This window comes from Mesoplodon mirus, assembly GCF_964341445.2.
Source record: "Mesoplodon mirus genome assembly, chromosome: 10".
Taxonomy (NCBI): Eukaryota; Metazoa; Chordata; class Mammalia; order Artiodactyla; family Ziphiidae; genus Mesoplodon; species Mesoplodon mirus.
Genome location: NC_138986.1, coordinates 12,061,788 through 12,084,190, shown reverse-complemented (window position 1 = coordinate 12,084,190; position 22,403 = coordinate 12,061,788). Strand labels below are relative to the sequence as shown.

General features: G+C 42.0%; 1 protein-coding gene across 3 annotated transcripts in view; it reads left to right on the top strand.

Annotated features, from left to right (window-relative positions):
• Positions 1–22,403, top strand: part of TIAM2 (TIAM Rac1 associated GEF 2) — a 227,856-nt gene that overhangs the window by 87,583 nt on the left and 117,870 nt on the right. The window contains exon 1 of one of the 3 annotated variants that reach the window (XM_082633580.1): positions 11,101–11,511. The exons of the other annotated variants lie outside the window; for them this stretch is intronic. The gene's annotated coding sequence lies outside the window, so the exon portion shown is untranslated. Of the gene's footprint in view, positions 1–11,100; positions 11,512–22,403 lie in introns of those variants that run through there. 3 annotated transcript variants of the gene reach the window in all.

Below are 22,403 nucleotides of genomic sequence, written 5' to 3'. Positions count from 1 at the left end.
TCTCCAGGCTGCAATGCGTCTCATCTTTCCTGGGCCGCTTTGTGCCCTTTGGATCTCCACTCAGCGTGCTGCCTCTCGAGCACCCAATCCGAGGTGGCCACCCAGCCACCTGCTACACTATCACTCTATTTTATTTTACTTTTATTAAAATTTTTTTTAATTGAAGTAGAGTTGATTTACAATGTTGTGTTAGTTTCAGGTGTACAGCAGTGATTCAGTTTTTTATGTACATATATATACTTTTTAAGATTCTTTTTCATTATGGGTTATTCTAAGATGTTGAATACGTCCCCTGTACTGTGCAGTAGGCCCTTGTCGGTTACCTATTTTATATGTAGTAGAGTGTGTACCTCTCACTCCCAAACTCCTAGTTTACCATCTGCCGCCCCCCACCCCCCCAGCCCCTTTGCCCTTTGGAAACCATAAGATTGTTCTCTATGTCTGTGAGTCTGTTTTATAAATAAGTTCATTTATATCGTTTTATAGATTCCACAAATAAGTGATATCATATGAGATTTATCTTTCTCTGACATCACTTAGTATGATCATCTCTAGGTCCATTCATGTTGCTGCAGATGGCATTATTATTATTATTTTTTTTTTTCTTTTTGCGGTATGCGGGCCTCTCACTGTTGTGGCCTCTCCCGTTGCGGAGCACAGGCTCCGGATGCGCAGGCCCAGCGGCCATGGCTCACGGGCCCAGCCGCTCCGCGGCATATGGGATCCTCCCAGACCGGGGCACGAACCCGTATCCCCTGCATCGGCAGGCGGACTCTCAACCACTGCGCCACCAGGGAGGCCCAGATGGCATTATTTTATTCTTTTTTGTGGCTGAGTAATATTCCATTTTGTGTATGTGTCTGTGTGTATGTGTATGTACACACACACACACACCCCATGTCATCTTTATCCATTCATCTGTCGACGGATACTTAGGTTATTTGCATGTCACGGCTATTGTAAATAAATAGTACTGCTATGAACATTAGGGTGCATGTATCTATTCAAATTAGAGCTTTCATCTTTTTTGGATAAATGCCCAGGATGGGGTTGCTGAGTCATATGGTAGCTCTGTTTTTAGTTTTTTAATGAGCCTCCATACTGTTCTCCATAGTGGCTGCACCAATTTACATTCACAGCAACAGACATCACTCTATTTTAATTCTCTGAAAAGTGCTTGTCCCTACCTGACAGTTTTCTCCTTCCTGTACTTATTTATTGGCTTGTTGTCCAGACCACTGTCCCTGGAGCAGGAGTTCCAAGAGCTCAGGACCCGTGTCTGTCTGGTTCCTCACGTGGCTCCACAGCCAGAATGGTGTCTGGTGCACCACAGATATTGTTTGACTAAACATATAATGAGCTCAGCGCCAAGTGAAGCTCACTGTGTAAGTTGTCAGTGTCATGTGGTGAGAAATTTGTTCGCTCTGGAGGAGATTTTGAAGACTCAATTTGCCTGGTTACTGGTTTAAAAATGTGAATTGTTCCCTGATAGAATTATGATGTTTAACATTATGTTCCCTGTAAGCAGGATGTTTTCTAACATTTCTGGGTTTATTTATAAATATAGCACACATTAAAGTTACACATCTTGATGGTCATTGGTAACCTTTGTGTTGACTGCCCGTTATATCATCTACATTAGAATATTCAGAAGGAATATCCAGTTAGCCTTGGAGAGGTGTTTCATTTATGTTTCCATGAAGTTCAGAAACCATGACTGAAGGACACCTGTTTGAAACATCTAAAGTCTAGATTTCTGGGGACTCGGACTGCCTGTGTTCTTTAACTCCAGTCTCTGACATTTCCTGGCTCAGTTTCTTCTTTTGTAAAACAGGAGTAAGAAAAGCATTTTTCTCAATGGGTGTGATTAAGTATGTTCATACACATGTTATATGAATTGCTATTTTATTTAGTATATACTTGGATTTTTATATGTGAAATACATTAACTAGGTTTTTAAAATAATGTATTTGGATACTGTTTATCAAGTGGTGACCCACTTTGAGAATTTGTTTTTGAGTTACTGTGGATGAAAACAGTCCGTTCCTGAGATCACCAGAAAGAATAGACTAGCTTATAATTAGTTATCATTTTAATAAGTTATAATGAGAAAGCATTATCGATATGCCATTTTCTGTAAGTATAGCAATGCCATTGTCTCTTTGGTATCAGATAGACTTTTTGAGTTTTTTGGTTATACTACTGGGTTGGCCAAACAGCTCGTTCAGGTGTTTCTGTAGCATCTTATGGAAAGGATGTTATGAATGAACTTTTTGGCCAGCCCAGTAGTTTTGTGGCCTTCATCAAATTACTTGACTTAGTTTCTTCACCTGCCAAGTAGTGATAATAATACAAATCAAAGAGGATTGCTATGAGAATCAAATATAAAATATTAAAATATAGGCAATTCTCTTGGCACAGTGCTGCCTAATCCTTGGTTTCCTTCTTCCTTGCCTTCCAGACCTTAGGTTTAAGGCTATTGATAACCAGAAGAGAGTGATCATGGTTAGAAATGTTTGGAAATAGTGTCCTATTGCTCATGATGAAGAGAACAGAATCCTTAGTGTCGAAAGTAGTGCGCTTAGTAGGGGACGTGCCACCACCCTTCACTCGTAAGGGTCAGTGGGTCAAGGGTCACTTGTAAGCAGGGCCAATGGGGTGCACTTGACCAGCTTCTGAGGAACCACTAGGACCAGTGAGTAGCAGCGGGAGGAAGCCACTTTGGGTTTCACTTAAGGAAGGACTTTCTTAGGAGCTGTGGGAAAGTGAGAGGGGTGACCCTGCGTGGTAATGAACTTCTGGGCAGATGTGGTGTCCCGAGCCTCGTTGGCTGCAGGTCAAGAGTTCTGTAGAAAGGATTCCTTCACTCACCAGGAAGGTGGGTGCCGTGGCCTGTATGGTCGTTTAGGATGCCCCCTCTGTATATGTGGGCCCCTCTGCAAAATCAGGCCTGCCCATCTGGGTGTCTTGGCCAAGTTGGTTGTGCAGACATGGATGGAGACCCAGGATTTAGCCTCCCCCAGACAGGGAGTTGGGACTGCTGATTGTTTTCTTTGGAAATGTTTTTCAGGATTTGAAATTTTCCTGTTTGCGGTGTATCATTTACATCCGAGGTTGCAAACTGGTTGGCTTCTGGCTGGTTCTGGGCTGCGGATAAGCTTTGATGGGTTTGCAAAATATGTCCCTGACAAGTGTTTTCAGCCTCTTTAAGTTAGTTGCCTACCTTTAAAAATGGAAAAGTTTACCTAAAAGTAGCAGTTTCCGTGTTTCTTAAGAAGGTGGTTCAGCTGGCAGCATCCCCAGGGTCCTGCACTCCTGGGGGCGGGCAACCCTTTGGGCCGGGTCGTCGTGGGCCGCTTTGCCACAGTCCTCACCGCGCATGCAGTCTCGCTGACGCTGAGTGTCAGTTGCCATGATGGACACTGGAAATGAAATGATTTTTTCATTTACTTAAGTTGTTTTACTTCTGGTAGAATTAGGAGAAAAGTGAAAAGGTTCAGTCTACTTCTGTATCAGTAGTGGAAAAACGAAAGATATTTCTATAGAGTTTCATATTTAAACAAAAACAGAACAGAGCATTTTGGTGTGTGCTGAAGAATACGTGTACACGTTTCATTTGCAAACAAATGGTTTCTGTTTCTTAAGCACGCAGCACCCAGGCCTGCTTGATTCATGCATTTTAAACAGCCCAGGAAGTATGAGACTGATTCCTCCTCTGGATAGTAAAATTTTCCTTCTGTGTTCAGACACCATTCTTTTGCTTTTATTTTAGGCCATTTCTTCTCTTTCAGCAGCAAACTCCCTTGCCTTCCTTAAGATCAATTGTTGGGTCTCCTGGTCGCTGGGCTGGCAACAGTCTGTAATTTGCACACTTGTGGGGACTCTGGAAGTAGGTTCCTTTCTGCCTTCTCCACTGGAGCCCCAATGTTCCCTAGACTTTGTGGCACCAAAGAGGGCCTGTGGCCTCGTTTATCCTGAGTGGGGTGACCAAGACAGCTGTGCTCTGGGCTCCCGCAGGCACAAGACTGAAGCCTTAGGACTCTCTATCATGTGCATTTAATTTTTAGTGAAAAACATAGTCTGGTGTTGTCTGTTTGTTCTGTTTTACAAGGTGGTTCTGGCTTCATGGTGAAGATAAACTAAAAGGGATGGAGAGAGCAGGGAAGAACCGTGAACATTGACTTCGGTTGTTCTGTAGGGTGATTGGGTGGAAGAGGGATGTAACATGTGTGTGGATAATGACAGAAAGACTGAACTTAATGAGTGGAATTTTTAGGATGGCTGATCTAAAGGCCTGGGAAGGAGTTCTCGTCTATCAGTTGGTTACTTAACAGTGGAATGTGCTCCCTCATAGACAGAGCTGTGAACTTCCCATCACTCCATGTATTTAGGGAGAAGAGATGGGCCCATCTGTCAGGATACTGGAGGCGGTTCTCAAATTAGAAGCAAGACCAGGCTCGATAGATGACCTGCATGGTCTCTTCAAAAACTCAGATTCAGTTATTCTCTGAATTAAACTGATTAGGAACCTTTCAGCTAAAGCAGTTTCACTTCAATCCTTAAAAAGAAAATATTGTGAGTGGAGTGAGAGGCAGAATATAACGCTTCTTAATTACATTTAGTTCTGGGCAGATTACTTGTACTTTCTTAAATATTCTGATGTAACCCTTCAAAAATGTAAACAGATGTGTCTAGTGGTTAATATTTATAAGCCAGGATTTTGCAAGCATCATTCCTAAATGATTTATTTCTACTAAATTGTTTTATTTTACCTTAGCTGAAACTCATTTTGTAGTTTTATTTTTGGTAGCATGATAATTAATACAGATTTTGTCATTTATATAAAAATTTTACCTGTTCCTTGTTATAAAGCGTTCTATTTAATTTCAAAATTTAGCATTTTATACACTGTCAGTAACTGTTAATTGTCAAAGTGTATTTAATTTGGATATAAGGACTTACAGAAAAAGGCCTTTTAAAGGAAAACTTTTTTTTTTTTTTTTTTTTTTTTTTCACGTTACACGGGCCTCTCACTGTTGTGGCCTCTCCCGTTGCGGAGCACAGGCTCTGGACGCGCAGGCTCAGTGGCCATGGCTCACGGGCCCAGCCGCTCCATGGCATGTGGGATCTTCCTGGACCGGGACACGAACCCATGTCCCCTGCATCGGCAGGCGGACTCTCAACCACTGCGCCACCAGGGAAGCCCGGAAAACTTTTTTTAAGAATTTGTTTTAAATCTTAATTTTTACATCACTTGATATTTGTTCATTCTTACAAAAGTAATTAACTGGTCCTTTGGTTAAATTATTAGAGCTAGCTTGTTATGGAATGTAAGGTACCACTTGGACTATATAAACATTTACACCATAAAATCTCTCATTTTCATGATAACTGTCTCCATTAAAAATTTTCTTTTGCACATTGGATGTCTTTAAAATGCTTAGAAAAAGATTGTATTATGAAATTTAGATTCGTTGTGGTTCTAAAGCAGTACATACTATATGCTAGTATTGGATTTTTTTTTTTATACCTATATCCCCTCCCTCTTGGACCTCCCTCCCACCCCCCCAGTATTGCATTTTGAAGCATCTTAAAATTGACTATTAATTTTGTAGGCACCTCCAGTTTGCTTTTAAAAAGTTAAAAATTCATTTTGGTCTTTATTTTGTTCTCACTTAATAAATACTAAGTTTTTCATTGATTCTATGGGGGTGTTCTATTTTCTTCTTCTTATTTATTTATTTATTTATTGGAAGATGTTGGGGGTAGGAGTTTATTAATTAATTTATTTATTTGTGCTGTGTTGGGTCTTCGTTTCTGTGCGAGGGCTTTCTCTCGTTGTGGCAAGCGGGGGCCGCTCTTCATCGCGGTGCACGGGCCTCTCACTATAGTGGCCTCTCTTGTGGCGGAGCACAGGCTCCAGATGCGCAGGCTCAGTAGTTGTGGCTCACGGGCCTAGTTGCTCCGCGGCATGTGGGATCCTCCCAGACCAGGGCTCGAACCCGTGTCCCCTGCATTAGCAGGCAGATTCTCAACCACTGCGCCACCAGGGAAGCCCTCTATTTTCTTCTTAATCAACATTTGTGAAGCTGTGGTTTCAAAGCAGTGTGTACCATGCTAGCATTACATTTTGAATTATCTTAAAGTCGACTGATTTTAAAGATGCATGGCCGTGGGCTGCTCAGGCATCTTCTTGAGGCCGAAGCATCCTGGAATGGGAAACGCTACAGGAGAACCACTGGGGAATTTCAAGTGGAAACTCTGAAAGTTCTGCTCAGTGGGCATTGAGAACTCGTGGGCGGCTAATTTTTTTTTTTTTTTTTTTTTGCGGTATGCGGGCCTCTCACCGTTGTGGCCTCTCCCATTGCGGAGCACAGGCTCCGGACGCGCAGGCTCAGCGGCCATGGCTCACGGGCCCAGCCGCTCCGCGGCATATGGGATCCTCCCAGACCGGGGCACGAACCCGTATCCCCTGCATCGGCAGGCGGACTCTCAACCACTGCGCCACCAGGGAGGCCCGTGGGCGGCTAATTTTAAATAAAGGGGTTTTAGAGGCTTCCGACACAGACATAGACTGCACCAGATTCTCTTTTCTTTTTAATAATTTTATTTAAAATATTTATTTATTTATTTATTTGGCTGCATTGTGTGGCTTGCAGGATCTTAGTTTCCTGACCAGGGATTGAACCTGGGCCCTCGGCAGTGAAAGCACAGTGTCCTAATCACTGGACCGCCAGGGAATTCCCAGATGCTCTTTTCTTTGCATGTTCACCCCACTGCCATCATCACTGTTATCTCCCATTCATTCATTCATTCATTCACTGACTCAGTGGATATTTATTGGGTATTCATCATGTGCCAGTCACATTTTAAAGTACTAGACTTAACAGTAGACACTTTTAACAAGATCTCTCCTTTATGGAGTTTGCATTCTCAGACAGGCACTGTGTTAAACAATCAACATGTATTATTTTACTTAATCCTTACAGCAGCTCTGTGAGGTAGGTAATATTATCCCCATTTTATAGATTGAAAAGCTAAGTTAAGTGATGTGTCCAGTTCACACGGCGGGGTCTGAGGTCAGGGCAGAGGGACTCTAATGGCTGGGCCCTGAGCTGTTTTGCTGGCCCCCAGGGAACAATGACTGGTTAGCAAATGAATTGCATGTGTCAGTTGTACATTTGTGTGGGTTTTCAGTGTCATACATGGGAGGTAAAACCTTCACGGCAGCTTGGATATGAAGGCCAACCATGCATGCTTTCACTTGTCTCTGGTCTAGTTCAGAAGCATTTGGTTTTAGAAGCAGACTTGTGCCTAGGCACAACTAGATTTGTGCCTTTTGATGAAATGGGGAGAAAAGTCACCTCCCCAAGTAATATTTCTTCGGATTTTAGGGTTTTCACATGGATATTTTGCAGTTTTCATTTTCTTCTGGTATTGCCTTCATCTAGGACATTTTTGCAATGACATTACTCAAGTTCCATGTTTTTTCAACCCACGTCATTTGAAGTATTGCTGTTCCATCAGCAGCAAACTGAAAGCTCTTTCAGCACGTGAGCGTGTTGTGGAGTTTTGTGCTCATTTGTGGAACTTCCTCAAAGGTGGATGTTTATATTTGTGAGAGATTATTTGATCTTTTGGAATGCTGTTTGGGTAAAAGTAATTTATGTTTTTAGCCTTTATTTATTATTACTATTATATTTTACATATATATGTATGTGTGTGTGTATATCTATATATATATCCAGATGAAGCCCTTAGAATTGACTGTAGATTATCAATAAAGAATGATGCTTGGGACTTCACTGGTGGCGCAGTGGTTAAGAATCCACCTGCCAATGCAGGGGACATGGGTTCGAGCCCTGGTCCGGGAAGATCCCACATGCTGTGGAGCAACTAAGCCCGTGCACCACAACTACTGAGCCCGAGTGCCACAACTACTGAAGCCCACGTGCCTAGAGCCCATGCTCTGCAACAAGAGAAGACACTGCAGTGAGAAGCCTGCACACCACCACGAAGAGTAGCCCCTGCTCTCCGCAACTAGAGAAAGCCCACGCGCAGCAAAGAAGACCCAATGCAGCCAAAAATAAATAAATAAACACATAAATAAACAAAAAAGGAGTGGTCTCAGCTATATATGGCTTCACTCTTTTTCTTTTAAATTTTATTGGAGTATAGTTGTTCAGTTATACGTATGCATATATTCAGTCTTTTTAAGATTCTTTTGTCATATAGGTTATCACAGAATATTGAGCAGAGTTCCCTGTGCTATGTAGGTCCTTGTCGGTTATCTATCTTATATATAGTAGTGTGTGTGTGTTCCTTCCAAGCTCCTGATTTATCCCTCCCTCTGCCCCATGTTTCCCCTTTGGTAACCATAAGTTTGTTTTCGATATCTGCAAGTCTGTTTCTGTTTTGTACATAAGTTCATTTGTATCATTTTAAAAATTAGATTCCACATATGAGGGATATCATATGATATTTGTCTTTGTCTGACTTACCTCACCTGGTATGGTCATCTCTAGGTCCATCCATGTTGCTGCACATGGTGTTATTTCATTCTTTTTTACGGCTGAGTAATACTCCCTTGTATACATGAACCACATCTTCTTTATCCAGTCGTCTGTCGATGGACATTTAGGTTGTTTCCATGACTTGGCAACTGTAAATAGTGCTGCAGTGAACATTGGGGTGCACGTATCTTTTGTTTTCTTTTATTTACTTTTTGATACAGCAAGTTCTTATTAGTCATCCATTTTATCCACATCAGTGTATCCATGTCAATCCCAATCTCCCAATTCATCACACCACCATCCCCACCTGCCACCGCTTTCCCCCCTTGGTGTCCATACCTTTGTTCTCTACATCTGTGTCTCAATTTCTGCCCTGCAAAACTTTTTTTATACAGCAGGTTCTTATTAGTTATCTGTTTTGTACATCTTAGTGTATATATGTCAATCCCAATCCCCCCCCCAACCTTTTATTAAGAAAATTTGCAAAAATACAGAAAAGTCCAAAGAATTGTATAGTGAACAATAAACCTACCACGTGAATTCTGTAATTGTTAACATCTTGCTATATTTGCTTTTACATGTGTCATTTTGCATGGTGTGTTTGAGGACAGAATACTTCTTAAGTAGTAATTTACATAATGCTCAGAGATCTTTGCCAAGGAATTCAGTTTTAGATGCCTGTTAATGCATATGTCCAGTTATATTATTATGTCAGAATGAGGCATTAGAGAGATAAAGTCTAGGTTTTATGATGTGGAAGTATGCTGGGTTTTGTAATTTTAGGATGGAGTACTAAATTGAGAGTATTTTGCTGTAGTTGGACAAAGTCTAAAGAACTTGAAAAATCTGATATAGTTTGAAACCCCAAGTGACTCTATAAATTTGTAGAACTAAAGTTATTTGGGTGACCTCAGTGATAAAAAATGGAACCAGGCAATGCAAACCCATTGGAAGTATCTGAGGAATGTTAGAGATAAGTCAGTCTTCTGGGTAGTTCTAGCTTAGAGCAATCTACGTGTAAAATGTATCAAAAGGTCAGAATTGTCTTAAGAATAATAGGGATGTGCAACTGTTTCCACGCAATTAATTGTTCTTCTGATACTTTGTCCACCCTCAGAAACATATCTCTTTAAAACTTCTTTCTTTCTGACACAATTCCCCTCTTCTCCTTCACATCAAGGAGCAGTTCTTCTGTCTTGAGGTTGTTTGGAAGACATATGCTTGTTTTATGCTGGCTGATATTTTCTTTTACTTAATTTTTTTGGTAACAGATATGATGGTGCTGGATCTAAAGGAATAGGAGCTAAGTGACTTCAACAGCATACTTGCTTCTTCTGTATTTACCCAGAGAATTTTTAAATACAGACACACGTCAAATTAACATTTTGGGAATTCCCATGTTTTCTGTTATGTGATTTGGCTTCCCTGGCAACCTTCTGACTTCAGTCCCAGGGGTTGTGGCTACTTGGGTGGCAGGTCCTGACTCTGCTGCCTGCTACTGACCTTGAGCAAGTCACTTCAAGCCTCGTTTCTGATTTACTCACTGAGGGGCTTGGAGCAAGGAATTTTTCAGTTTTTCTCCACCAGCTCTAAAAATTCCTTGGTTCTATGTTCACTAATTTAAGTTTTTGTGGAGGTTAGAATACTTTTTATAACTATTGGGCTGATGATCTTATGTAATGGCCCTTATTATTTGTCAACTAAGATTAGAAAGTGTATCTTCAAGCATGTATTAACTACATGGAAACTAGATGGAAACATTCTGTTTGCACATGTGCGTATCTGTATGTGTAGATTATGCATGTGTACATATGCATTCATTTTTCATGCAAGATAAGGAATTAAAAGCTTATATGTCTAAACTAGAATCTTGTCTTTAATATTATGTAAGAATCTTGTCTGTTGCATGTATAGAGCCATTCACATTTTTTCATGAAAAGTATTTTCTTAAAAAACTCTTGCCATGTGTTTGTCCAGGATAACGTGGAAAATTCTGCTTAAACTGTTTTCTTTATGGACTATAATTTCAAAAATTGAAACTGAAATTAAAATTGAAAATCTGCTTCACAGATGTAACCTTGTTTTCCCATTTGGCAACCCCTCCATCCCCAGTAACTAATATAAAATGATCTGAAAATGTTACTTTATCTTTTGGGCATACTTTAAATGGAAGGTCTTTCATCAAAAGGTACAGCAAGACTTAATCCTTGAACCTCTGGTCTATCCCTTTTTTTTTTTTTAACAATTCAATGTTAATTTTTGAGAAAATAGTGACCCTTTGAGATAACAGGAACTTCCAGTGTAGGGCACTGCTACTTCACTGAAAAACGAAGTAACTCCAGCAAGGCACACAGAGTACGTATACACCCGCTATTTTGCAAATCACAAAATTATTTTGAAGGGCTGCTCTTGAGGCAGGGTTTTTATGACCGTCACATTCCAGCTGTGGTTTTGGAGATAGAATGTTTACTACCGCTCTAAACACAAGGATGGTAGGTGTGTATTCTTCCTGCTGCAAAGGCTTAAAAAAGCAGCTGAGCTTCCCTTCAAGTGAGTAAACCTTTATTTAGCAAACTCTGGAGCCGCGTCCCTATGGAACTTTGGTGGTAATTCTGGAATGTGAGGCCAACAGCAGCACAGTCATGGGCGAGCCTGGCTCGGAGGCCCTGATGGCAGGCTGTCCTGCCTAATCGCTGCCGGCAGCCCATGGAAAACCACTTTCTGGTTAAGTCTGCATCATACTCCTCCACCAATGGAAAAAATTGAACATGATGAGGGTGTGTAGCTAGCAGACGAAAATACATCCAGCATTGCACAGGATCTGTTTTTAGCTCTTAACAGCCGAGCATTTGAAGTGTTAGACGTTGTTTCCTGCCTTACCATGGGCAGGAAGAAGAGGGAGTCCACGGATGTGTGTATAGACCTTGACTCTGGGAAACTTGGTGGACTAAGTAAAAGAGCCTGAGAAGAACTGGCTACATCCAAAGTTCTGGCAAAGGTAAGGGTATAACTGTTTATTTCCCCCCTTTTGCAGTTGAGACTTCATGTTATATATGAGATATCAGTGTTTCTTGAAATGTTCCTTTTGGTAACATGTCATCCTGTGCTGAATTTTGTTTTACATTATTTTGTACTTGGGCCGCCCACATTGGTGTGCATGAGGGAACAGTCCCTTTCCAGTTGAGTGTCTGTATGCTTTCACACACCTATTAGTGATTTATCACAGCTACCCATCCCGTTTTACTAATTAACTCTCTCCCAAAGCTGATGGTATATGTTGTATGGATTTATTTTTCCTGCTATCTCAGGAAAGTGCCATTTCTCAGTCTGACCATGTGAAAGCACTAATGACTACGACCTTATCTTTACCAGTTAATTCTTTCAGGGCACGGAGGGAAATGAAAATGTGCGCAGAGATTATATTTTATAGTTTCCTGCTCATTATGTAACTTCCTCAGGCCTTACTTTTGAGCTGAGTGAGCTCCTTGGTTTAAGAGTTTCGACTTGTAATTTGATGTTCACTCTTTATTCACGTTTATCCTTAACTTTTGTCTCCAACTTTCTGAGAAAGAAAGGGAATCTTTCGTCATGTGTGTGTTGGGGGGGCGGCAGGGAGTACTTTATTTAAGTAGGATGATTGATTCATGTCATAATCCCTCAGGGGCGGCTCATTCATTAGGCTGTCTGAGCGCTGAGTTTATCAGCAAGGATTGAGGGACCCAGCTCGGCAGAGTATTTCCCTCAGCTTTATGTTAATTTGGCCAAGCATGTAATTCTCGGAAAATTGGTAGGTGGAGAGACAGAAATAGGAAGCTTTTTTGAAGTCATTGTAACTTGGAAGATTATTTATAGAATTTCTGGAAAGTAAGTGTACTGCAGAACAGCTGCTAGAGTTTTCCCTAACACGTCTCAGCGTTTCAGTGTGGCCCTCCGTCATACTTAGGGATTCTAAATTTTGTACTTACTTTCAGCTGAATGAGGTTATGAGTTATTTTAAGGTGGGTGATGTGTGTGCCTCTTCAATGTGTGTCTTCCTTTACAGAAACGTCTTTTAGGGACGGAGGAATGTGAGTGCTGTCCAGGTAGGTTAGAATTAATAGAAATGCTGGTAGTGTTTTATTTCTTGCTCTTCCTTTGAAAGTAGAAATCGCTGCTGTGACAGAGCCGGCAGCCACGTAGAGCAGGGACCGAGCAAGCCCCACCTGTCTTCTTGTGTAGCCGCATTAACACATGTCAACCACTTTGATTTTCACCAGAGCTTGTAGACAGAAACTGAAGTCTGTCGAAGAACCTTCTGACTCCACTCCATACTGACACGGTGTTTTGAATGCAAGTAGATAATATACCTTTCTTTCAATACTTTAGTGCAGAGGGAGCGACTTGCAAAGCCTTCTCCTTACTCCAGGCCTGATCTAGGATGCCTAAAAGGGCGAGATAAGGGCTGGGCTCCTTGCCAAGAGATTATCCTTCTGAAGTGGTCCTCACTTAACCACTAAGTAGAGCAGATGATTCTGTCTTGGTGGTCCAAGACTGTGCTTGAGAAGAACCATATTCCCTTTTTCCGAAGTATAAAGTTAGCGTAGGGTCTCTACAGCCTCTTCCTATTCAACAGCTATTGAATGAATGTGGAAACAACACAGAGAGAAGCCTAGAGGGAAAAGCTCACACTCCTTAAGTATCTGATGGGGCCCCTTTCTGTGTGTGTCTGTGCTTTCAGGTTTAGCCCACTTTGTAAGACTCATTTATGTAAAGGTAATAAACCCCATTAGTGAGATCCCTTGAAAGGGAAGTAATAATAAGTATAAATAAATAAATAATAATTTGCATTTGTCATTTGAAATTGTGTTCCTTAAATAAGGAACAAGATAAAATGGTTTTACTAGAAAAACTAAAAAAAAAAAAAATTAGATAAAGGTATGGACTCAAAAGAAATAGCAATAATATTAGACACAGGGAAAAGAAATAATAATAGTAGTCGATAAACCTGAATTTCTGACTGTTGACCCAGAAAGGTTCTAAACATTGTGTTTATAACAGTTTGAATTTTAGTCATGGTGGGTTGAGTGTCTTTTGATTATTCAGTTCTATCTCAGATGGACTCCCAAAGGCTAGGAGGTGTTCATGTCAGTATCCCAGGACTACATCGTACACTCTGTTGTCAGCTATTTATAGTCCGTAGTATTGTAGAGTTGAAAAGGGACCTTAGGCCATTTTTCAAATGGGAAAACTGAAAACCTACAGAAATGAAATGGCACGTCCGAAGTTACCAAGATGGTTGGCTGCTGAGCTGGGATGTGATACCAGTTATCTTGTTGGTCTTCCCGTACACTACCTGTCTCTGTAATCGGGAATACTTTGGCTCATTCTGATATATCTTTATAAATGGACACATACATACCCGTTTTCCTCCGTCCCTCCCTCCCTCCCTCTCCCTCCCTTCCTTCCTTCCTTTCATTGACTTACATACTTACTTACTTACCAAACGAGACAGGCTTAAAGCTCTAGTCAGAGACAAGACAAAGACTTTTGTTTCTCTTGGATCCTAATGAAGTTCAGAGCTGTACACTCAGTCCATGGTCATCATCCCCAGTGACTGTTGCCAGAGAGAGAGTTAGGTGCCCATGTGTCAACCTGTATGATGAGGCAGCTTTGGCTAGACTTCATCGGTCAGCCTGTCTCTCTTTGTGGCCTTATATTGAGAGGTTTTTTCCCCATGATCCCACTCTAATAGAAGACTGACGTTTTCATTAGTTCTGTGCCTGACAAGAGAGGCTCTGGAAGGGGACAGAAGACAGCAGATGGACTTTAGCTTTGGTGCCAAGGTAATGTAAGGCCCTTCTGGAAAAATAAACTTTACATATAAAGTGGTAGACTAATCATTTTGTTCTAGGAAAGGGACGTGGTAAGTGCTGAAGATAGTGTTGGGATGAAGTTGGTCCAGGATGTTCCTAAAACTTAAATAAAGGTTTAGAAATCCTGGGTATCTTTAGGACAACACTGGAAAGCAATAATAATCCCCATCCTGTTTTTGTACTTGACCTTGACACATCTCTAGTTGCAGAATTGAGTAGGATTGCTGAGATGTGAAGGGTTAAAGAGATGCAGAGTGTATGGGCTGGGAAAGACAAAAGTTAAAAGTCCATACCATTAAAGCCAGTGAAAAGAAACTCTGAGTGGAGACAATGAAAATAGATTTGTTTTCAAGTCATCTGTAGCCACTCCTGGAAGGCAGAGTGACAAGTGAAAGGCAGCATTGTTCGCAGACAGACATAAGCCAAGAAAACCCAAGATGTCAAAAGGTAATAGAGAGTAAAGAGCTTCATGAAAAGTGCGCCCACATTCATGGAACACAGACACACACACACAGTCACATATATGTATATACATACATATTCCATTGACAGTTGATAGCATGATCACAAATTAATCAAAAGTTAAATACAAAACAACTCCCAAACCCAGAAGTAACCGGAACATAGCAAAAACTTTGACTGACTTTTTCTACCCTACATGTGACCTAGAGAGGAAAAAACTGGAAATGATAAGAAGGCACAGTGAGAAATAATTTGCCAACAAGTTCCTTACTAGAGTTGATACCCTTTTGTCCTGGCACCTTACCTCATGTGTTTATTATTAGTTCTCAGATGTTTTTCTAAAGTTTCTCTAGTAGTAGAGCGTCATGGCTCTAGGGCCAGTTCCCCCTCTGGTGCATGAACAGGCTTGGGGAGAAGCCTCCTTCCCCTTTGGCTAATAAAGGACAACACCAGAATTTCCCCTCTCTCTCCTGCCACGTCAAATTCTCGGATTTCTTCTGAAGACACACACACACTCAGTCACTCACTCTCTCCCTCACACCCTTCTTTTAGATTCCTACCGCCTGATTCTCTCTTCTTTACAGTAAAACTCCTTGACGAGTTGTCTCTATTCACCATCTTCGATTTCATGGACCTCAGACTCACTCCAACCCAGCTTTCTCCACCTGGACTCTGCTCCGGTCAAGTTCACTGATAGCCTCCACGTTGCTGAGTCCAGGGCTCTGTTCTCAGTCCTTGTTACATGAACTATCAGAAGCATTTGGTACTTGCTCATGATCTCCTCCCTGAAAAGCCTTTTTTCAGTGGGCTTTGTCAGCAACATATTTTCTTGGTTTCCTCTTAATTGGATCCACTGACCGCTCTTCCTGTTTCTCCTTATTTCTTGGCCTCTTGGTGTTGGAGCACTACCGGGCCTCTTCTCTTCCCTTTGTTTACTTATTCCCTCGGGGGGGGGGGGCTCATCCAATGTATGTTTTAAATACCACCTTCACGTGGGTGATAGAAAGTTTGTCCCTCAGGCCCATCTCTCCCTGGAACGCTAGGCTCCTAAATCCCAGTGTCTACTCAGCGTTGCCACTTTGCTGTCCAGCGGGCATCTCCCACCTGACAAAAGCAGACCCCACCCCCTTCTCTTCCTCTCAAGCCTGCTCTGCCCTCCCCGTTCTCCCGGTGGCTTCGTCTGAAGATCGCCGTGTTGTCCTTGACCTGTCACTGCTCACTCCCAACCCCCTGAGACTCCTGTTGGCTCTCCTTTCACCTGTCTCCAGACTCCCAACCCTCCCACCTGAGTCCAACCCACATCACCTCTTGTGTGAATTACCCTCCCAGCCCAACAGGCCCTGGCTTCCCCCTTGCTGCCAGCAGTCCAGATCCACAGGGCAGCTGCAGGGGTCCTCTAGAAATATGCCCCATGATGAGCCGTCTCTATTCACAGCCCTCTAATCATGACTTGCCATCTCAGGGTGAAAGCCAGAGCCCTTACAATGTCCCTTCGGGCTGCGCCCTCTGGCTCCTTGTCCCCTCTGACGGCTCTTGCTCTAGCCGAGCTGACCTCCTGCCTGTCCACCGTTCTGGGCATTTGCACCTTCTGTCCTCTGCTTCAGAGGCTCTTTCTTTCCCCAGAATCCACATGTTCTCCCCTCCAGCAAGTCCTTGCTGAAATGTCACCAGTCATGAGGACTTCTCTGCTCTGCTTTCTAGACCTATAGCTCCCCTCTCCCCACATGGCCTATTTCCCCCTCCCCCCTTTACTTTTTTGCTAAAGTACTTAATCACCTTCTAATATATAATTTACTTACCTTCTTGGTTTATTGTTCGGTCTCCCCACTATAATATAAGCTCCATGAAAGGAATTTTTTTTTGGGGGGGGAGGTGTATTTATTGCTATATCCCAGGGCCCAGAACAGTTCTAGCACAGACTGGTTGCTCAGGAAACATTTATCACATTATTCAATGGAAATATATCCTACTTAGGATACCCGATGAGGTAGCTAAAGCAACCTAATGTAAATGCTAAATATCATTGACTTCCTATGTTTTATCTCAAAATGTAAATTTTATATTTTACTTCGTGATCTATGTTTCTTTGGCAACAGTGTTTAAATTACTTAGCATTAGATGAAATGGAAACTTCAGGAAGATTCCCCTTGGTTATTCTATGGTCTTGATACTTAGAATAATGACCATGTAGCTTAAACTATCAAGAAAACAAAACTCTCGTTTGTGCAATGTTGTTGCAAAGCAGCAGAATAGAATAACTACATTTTAAACTTCCAGCTCCTTAGTTAACTTAAAATTGCAGTTTTTCATTTTATCATGTTCCCATCCCCAGCTGTGGAAGCGTTTGCTGCTTGGAGAATGGATACCACTAAGGAAAGGTATTTATGAAAGGGGCATGGATCCCAATCATTCTTGTAAAGGAGGAAACTGAAAGTTAGATTGTACTTTTTAAAAAAAGATACGGGATGTTTTCAGGTTTAAAAAGTACAGAGGGCTTCCCTGGTGGCGCAGTGGTTGAGAATCTGCCTGCCGATGCAGGGGACATGGGTTTGTGCCCCGGTCTGGGAAGATCCCACATGCCGCGGAGCGGCTAGGCCCGTGAGCCATGGCCGCTGAGCCTGCGTGTCCGGAGCCTGTGCTCCGCAATGGGAGAGGCCACAACAGTGAGAGGCCCGCGTACCGCAAAAATAAATAAATAAATAAAAAGTACAGAAACATTTAAAATTGTATTGATGTAAGTACATACATTTTTTAAAAAATTAAAGAAATCCAGGTTGGATTTCTATCTTTGCCCCTTCGGAATCTTGGTCAAATTATTTAATCCCTGGAGGCTAACATTTCCCTTCCTATAAAACAGGGATGAGTTCTTGTGCCCTGGGTAGCCCTGGCACACAGCATCTCAGGACATATTAAATCCTTCCCTGTCTCTCTGCATGCCCATCTACTTGAGGTATCAAAACTTTTCAATTCCTGTAAATTATGAAATTTAAACTATACGTACTAATGCTATTCTTTTTTTTTTTCCCCTGAAAGTTTCTGTAAAGTTACTAGCTAAAATCTTATCAGGTTTATTTTGAATAATATATGATTTATGGAAAAGTTCAGCAGTGACTGGTTTAATTTTACCTTCAGGCCCAAGAACAACTTATATTGTGGCTTTAAGACATAGACTTACAGAAATGAATGCTTCAATCAGGCTACAAGCTGAATGGAAGGCAAATAGTTACACATTTATGAGGGTGAGGAAAGCCCCTGTTTAAATGAGGGGAAAAATGTGTGGTTTAAGCCTGTTCATTTTTAAACGTAAATGGAACAGTATATAATGAAGAAATACTTTGCTAAGAATAACCTGGTACAATGGCCACAGTATATTTTGTTCACAGAACATGACTGCGGTTTAGGAGTGCGATGCCTGCTTCTGATTTACTGAAGCACGTGCCTGACAGACAGGTCTCCGAGTCAGTGAGAAGCCATGTGGTTATAGCCTGGGATTCCGATGCATGGTCTTCTGTTTTCATCTTGGTGTGAGGCTTAGGAGGTGCCTACCCATGTCTGAACTCGCTTGTTGTGGAATGGCTCATGTTCCTAAAAGTTAAAAAAGAGAGGTTATTTAAAAGTCATGCAAACCATTTTGAATCCCAAGTTACAAAAGAGGGTTATTTAAAAGTCATGCTAACCATTTTGAGTCTTGTGCATCTTTGGTTCCAGCCGTCACCAAAGCAGTATAAGGTCTGTAGAGACCAGGCTGTTGGCCAAATTGTGGATGAGACTTGAAGTACCCTTGGGAGACAATGCAGAGTGGGACTCAGCATTTGATATATATATTTTTTAAGGTCAGCGATATATTTTTTTTTATAAATTTATTTTTATTTAATTAATTAACTTATTTTTGGCTGTGTTGAGTCTTCGTTGCCGCACGCGGGCTTTCTCTAGTTGCGGCGAGCTGGGGTTACTCTTCATTGCGGTGCGCAGGCTTCTCATTGCGGTGGCTTCTCTTGTTGCGGAGCACGGGCTCTAGGCACACGAGCTTCAGTAGTTGTGGCGTGTGGACTTGGTAGCTGTGGCTTTTGAGTGCAGGCTCAGTAGTTGTGGCGTATGGGCTTAGTTGCTCCACGGCTTGTGGGATCTTCCCGGACCAGGGCTCGAACCCGTGTCCCCTGCATTGGCAGGTGGATTCTTAACCACTGTGCCACCAGGGAAGTCCCAACATTTGATACTTAAAAAAAAAAACAAAAACAAAAAAAAAAACATGCTACTGTGTTAGAAAGAGCAGGGATGAAAATGTATGAGATGCATTTTGATAATTTTTCAAAGAAAAATAAAAAAGTTTTATCTTTACATGGATGGTTTTATTTTAGACTATGTTAGTTCTGTAATTTTTATTGAAAAGTTGATTTTTAAAAAACCCCTGAAATATTTTTAGTTTCTGTGATGGCTCAGAGGTAGCTGGGCCTCTCAACTCACTGACATTCCAGAAACATACCAGTAATATTTGTGGGACTGTTGGTCTCACCACGTCTCTCATAAACTCAATGCTGTTAAAGTTGTTGTAAACTCGCTTATTGATTCTGCAAATGTTTCCTGTTCATCATTGCTCCCCCTTCCTACACAAGCTGATAAGCCCCTCTGGGGAAGGGATCAGATCATATATCACTCTTGTTTCTCTCCAGTGCCCAGCACACGGGTGGATGTATAGGCGGGTCTGCAGAAATTCAAGTTGAGTTGGTGAGTGGAACTCTTACTTCACATCAGTTCCCAAGTTTCTGCAAACACTAAGGACATTTTCTTCTTTTGCCAACACTGCCTCCCACGCTGGGCTTCGAGCTACTGACTACTGTGGACTCCTTCCCAGATGGTGTCCCAGAGTGTCCCTAGGAGACGGCTCATGTGTGGTGCTCCTGGGGACGGTGGGGAGGGCGCAAAGGTGATGGGCAGGGACCGGCAAGGTCTCCCCCAGCCTCCTCTCCCTCGTCGCTCCTTCCCCTCTCACCTCTTCCTCCTCTTCTCTCTTCCTCCTCTGTCCCTAACGTTGTCAGGGATACAACGTTATCCCTGACACTTGTGCTCAGCCCCTGCTGCCCTTGTCCCCTTTCCTGAACAAGCTGGGGGCTTTCTCTGCTTAGTTCACTTGTTGATTCAGTCACATACGGATTCAGCAAGTGGTCCTGGAGCGCCGGGCTTTCTCTGCTTAGTGCACTTGTTGATTCAGTCACATATGGATTCAGCAAGTGGTCCTGGAGCGCCCGTGTCTTTGATGCGCCATTTTCTATTCCTTGGAATGTCCTTTTCTTTCTTCATCTAGCAGAATCTCACACATCCTCAAGACTCAGTTCTTTGGCTGACTTCTTTATCCGGTCATGTTTAACTTTCATAGGAAGGGTCTGAATGTCCAAGGAAAGTTTCTCTTAATCTGTAGCCTGCGGAAGGGTGAGGACGTCACGTGTGGTGCCCAGAACTGCACATCAATAACGGAGAGTCCTTTTCTCTCTCGCTCTTCTTCCCTCTAGCTGAAGTGTTTGCCTTGGGCGATGATTTTTTGGATGTTTCAAGACTCTCTAGACTTGGGTTGTCCTTGGGTCTTATTAGAATGGATGTGCCATTCTGATGAAACTGCTACTTTCGGTTTTATACATCATTGTTTTCAAGTTCTTTTTTCAGACCATTACTCAAGGAGATATAATTTTACTTCACCACCCAGTATACAGGCAAACATACAAGCACACACAAAAATTTAATGTCATAGAACAACTTTTACCATTATTGGGATACAATTCTCTATTCTCTATTTTATTATAGTCTCTGCTCCATTCCTATTCTGTTCTATTCCTTTGAAAATACTGGTATTAAATCATTAAATAAATTTCATGAGCCAACAATGCATCATGAACCCTTGGACAAACACTTCTGTAAGCAATGCTGCAGATGTTAAAGTTTTTTTTTTTTTATGAAGACAGGTGTGAGTGCTGAGACCCTGCTTGCGAGAAATTGGCTTACTAAGGTGATGAACTGTGCAAAAAGCTGGGCTATTGTCTCTGTGGAATTTATTGCTTTTCCCCTGCTGAATACCAGCCATGTTTGTCGACTGAGGTCCTGTTAGGCATCCCTTGCTGCAGATTGGTTTGTCTTTTCATCTGTTAATATGCATTTGGAAGGAATCCTGCTGAATTAAAATAGACCCAATGGGGCTCTACAATGGATGCTTAGCTTTTGAGGCCCTTAGCAGCAGCAGCCCGCTTTGTGCCCACTTTATTTATAAGGGTTACGCTCCCTCAGCACTATTCCTATGGAGACCAGATGTTCCTTTATCCTGCCTCTTCATACAAATTGGGTTCAAGTTTTCTTATGATTAGAAATGAGCTCCTTCGAGTCCGGGTATCCGTGCATTTGGAGTGCGCTTCCTTGAGGCAAGATGGGAGAAGCAGCTTCCGGCTGTATTTACAGAGTTTGTTAGTAAGTTTGGGTCCTTGACAGAGTTTGAATGCTTTGGTTTTAGATTTTTTGGCATATTTGTTCTTGTATTTTAGTGTTTTTAATGAGACAGGCAGTAACATTTTAAGGCAGGGTTTCTCAGCCTCAACACTAAAGACGTATGGAGTCAAGTAGTTACTTATTGTGGGGACTGTCCTGTGCTTTGTAAGATGATTAGCATCTCTGAACTCTACCTGCTCCATGCCAGTGCCCCAGCGTGACAACCAAAGATGTTTCTAGATATTGACAAACGTCCCCTGGGGACCAAGAGCACCATGGCTGAGATTCTCCAGTTGTTCAGTGAATACTTAGGTTACATTTCTACACTTTCTAGCATGTAATAATACAAGTACATGGTTTGTGTCATTGTTTCTGTTGACATTTGACACATGTGTGGCAAATAAGGTAGTTTTATGTGCTGTAATTATTGGGGAATTGATCAAAATCAAAATCAGTGCTAACAGTGGAACTTGGAAAGTTCCAAATTTGTATATATAAACATATGTAATAATTAATGTACTGATTAATAGTTAATAAAATGAAACAGCAGACTGTTACAAGATCTGATATCATAGTACACCAAGTTAAATTTACCATTAAAAATTAATAATAGGGGCCTCCCTGGTGGCGCAGTGGTTGAGAGTCCGCCTGCCGATGCAGGGGATACGGGTTCGTGCCCCGGTCTGGGAGGATCCCATATGCCGCGGAGCGGCTGGGCCCGTGAGCCATGGCCGCTGGGCCTGTGCATCCGGAGCCTGTGCTCCGCAACGGGGGAGGCCACAACAGTGAGAGGCCCGCGTACCGCAAAAAAAAAAAAAAAAAAATTAATAATAGTACTGAATATTTGTGTTTCACAGTTTTTTAGGTGGTTTCACATCTATTTCCACACTCAATTCTCTATCCATGAAGTAGGTAGGACAGATATTTTTATCCTCAAGTTGCGAATGGGGAAAAAGAGATTCAGAAAGCAGAAGTAGTTCGACCTAAAACTCACATGTTATTTAAGAGTTGGAAGCAGGTCTTAAACCCAAGTTCTGTGACACAAACCAGACAAGGATTCTGAGATTTGTCTCCTTAATGAGTGAAGCTCCCCTCAGCCTCCCACCCC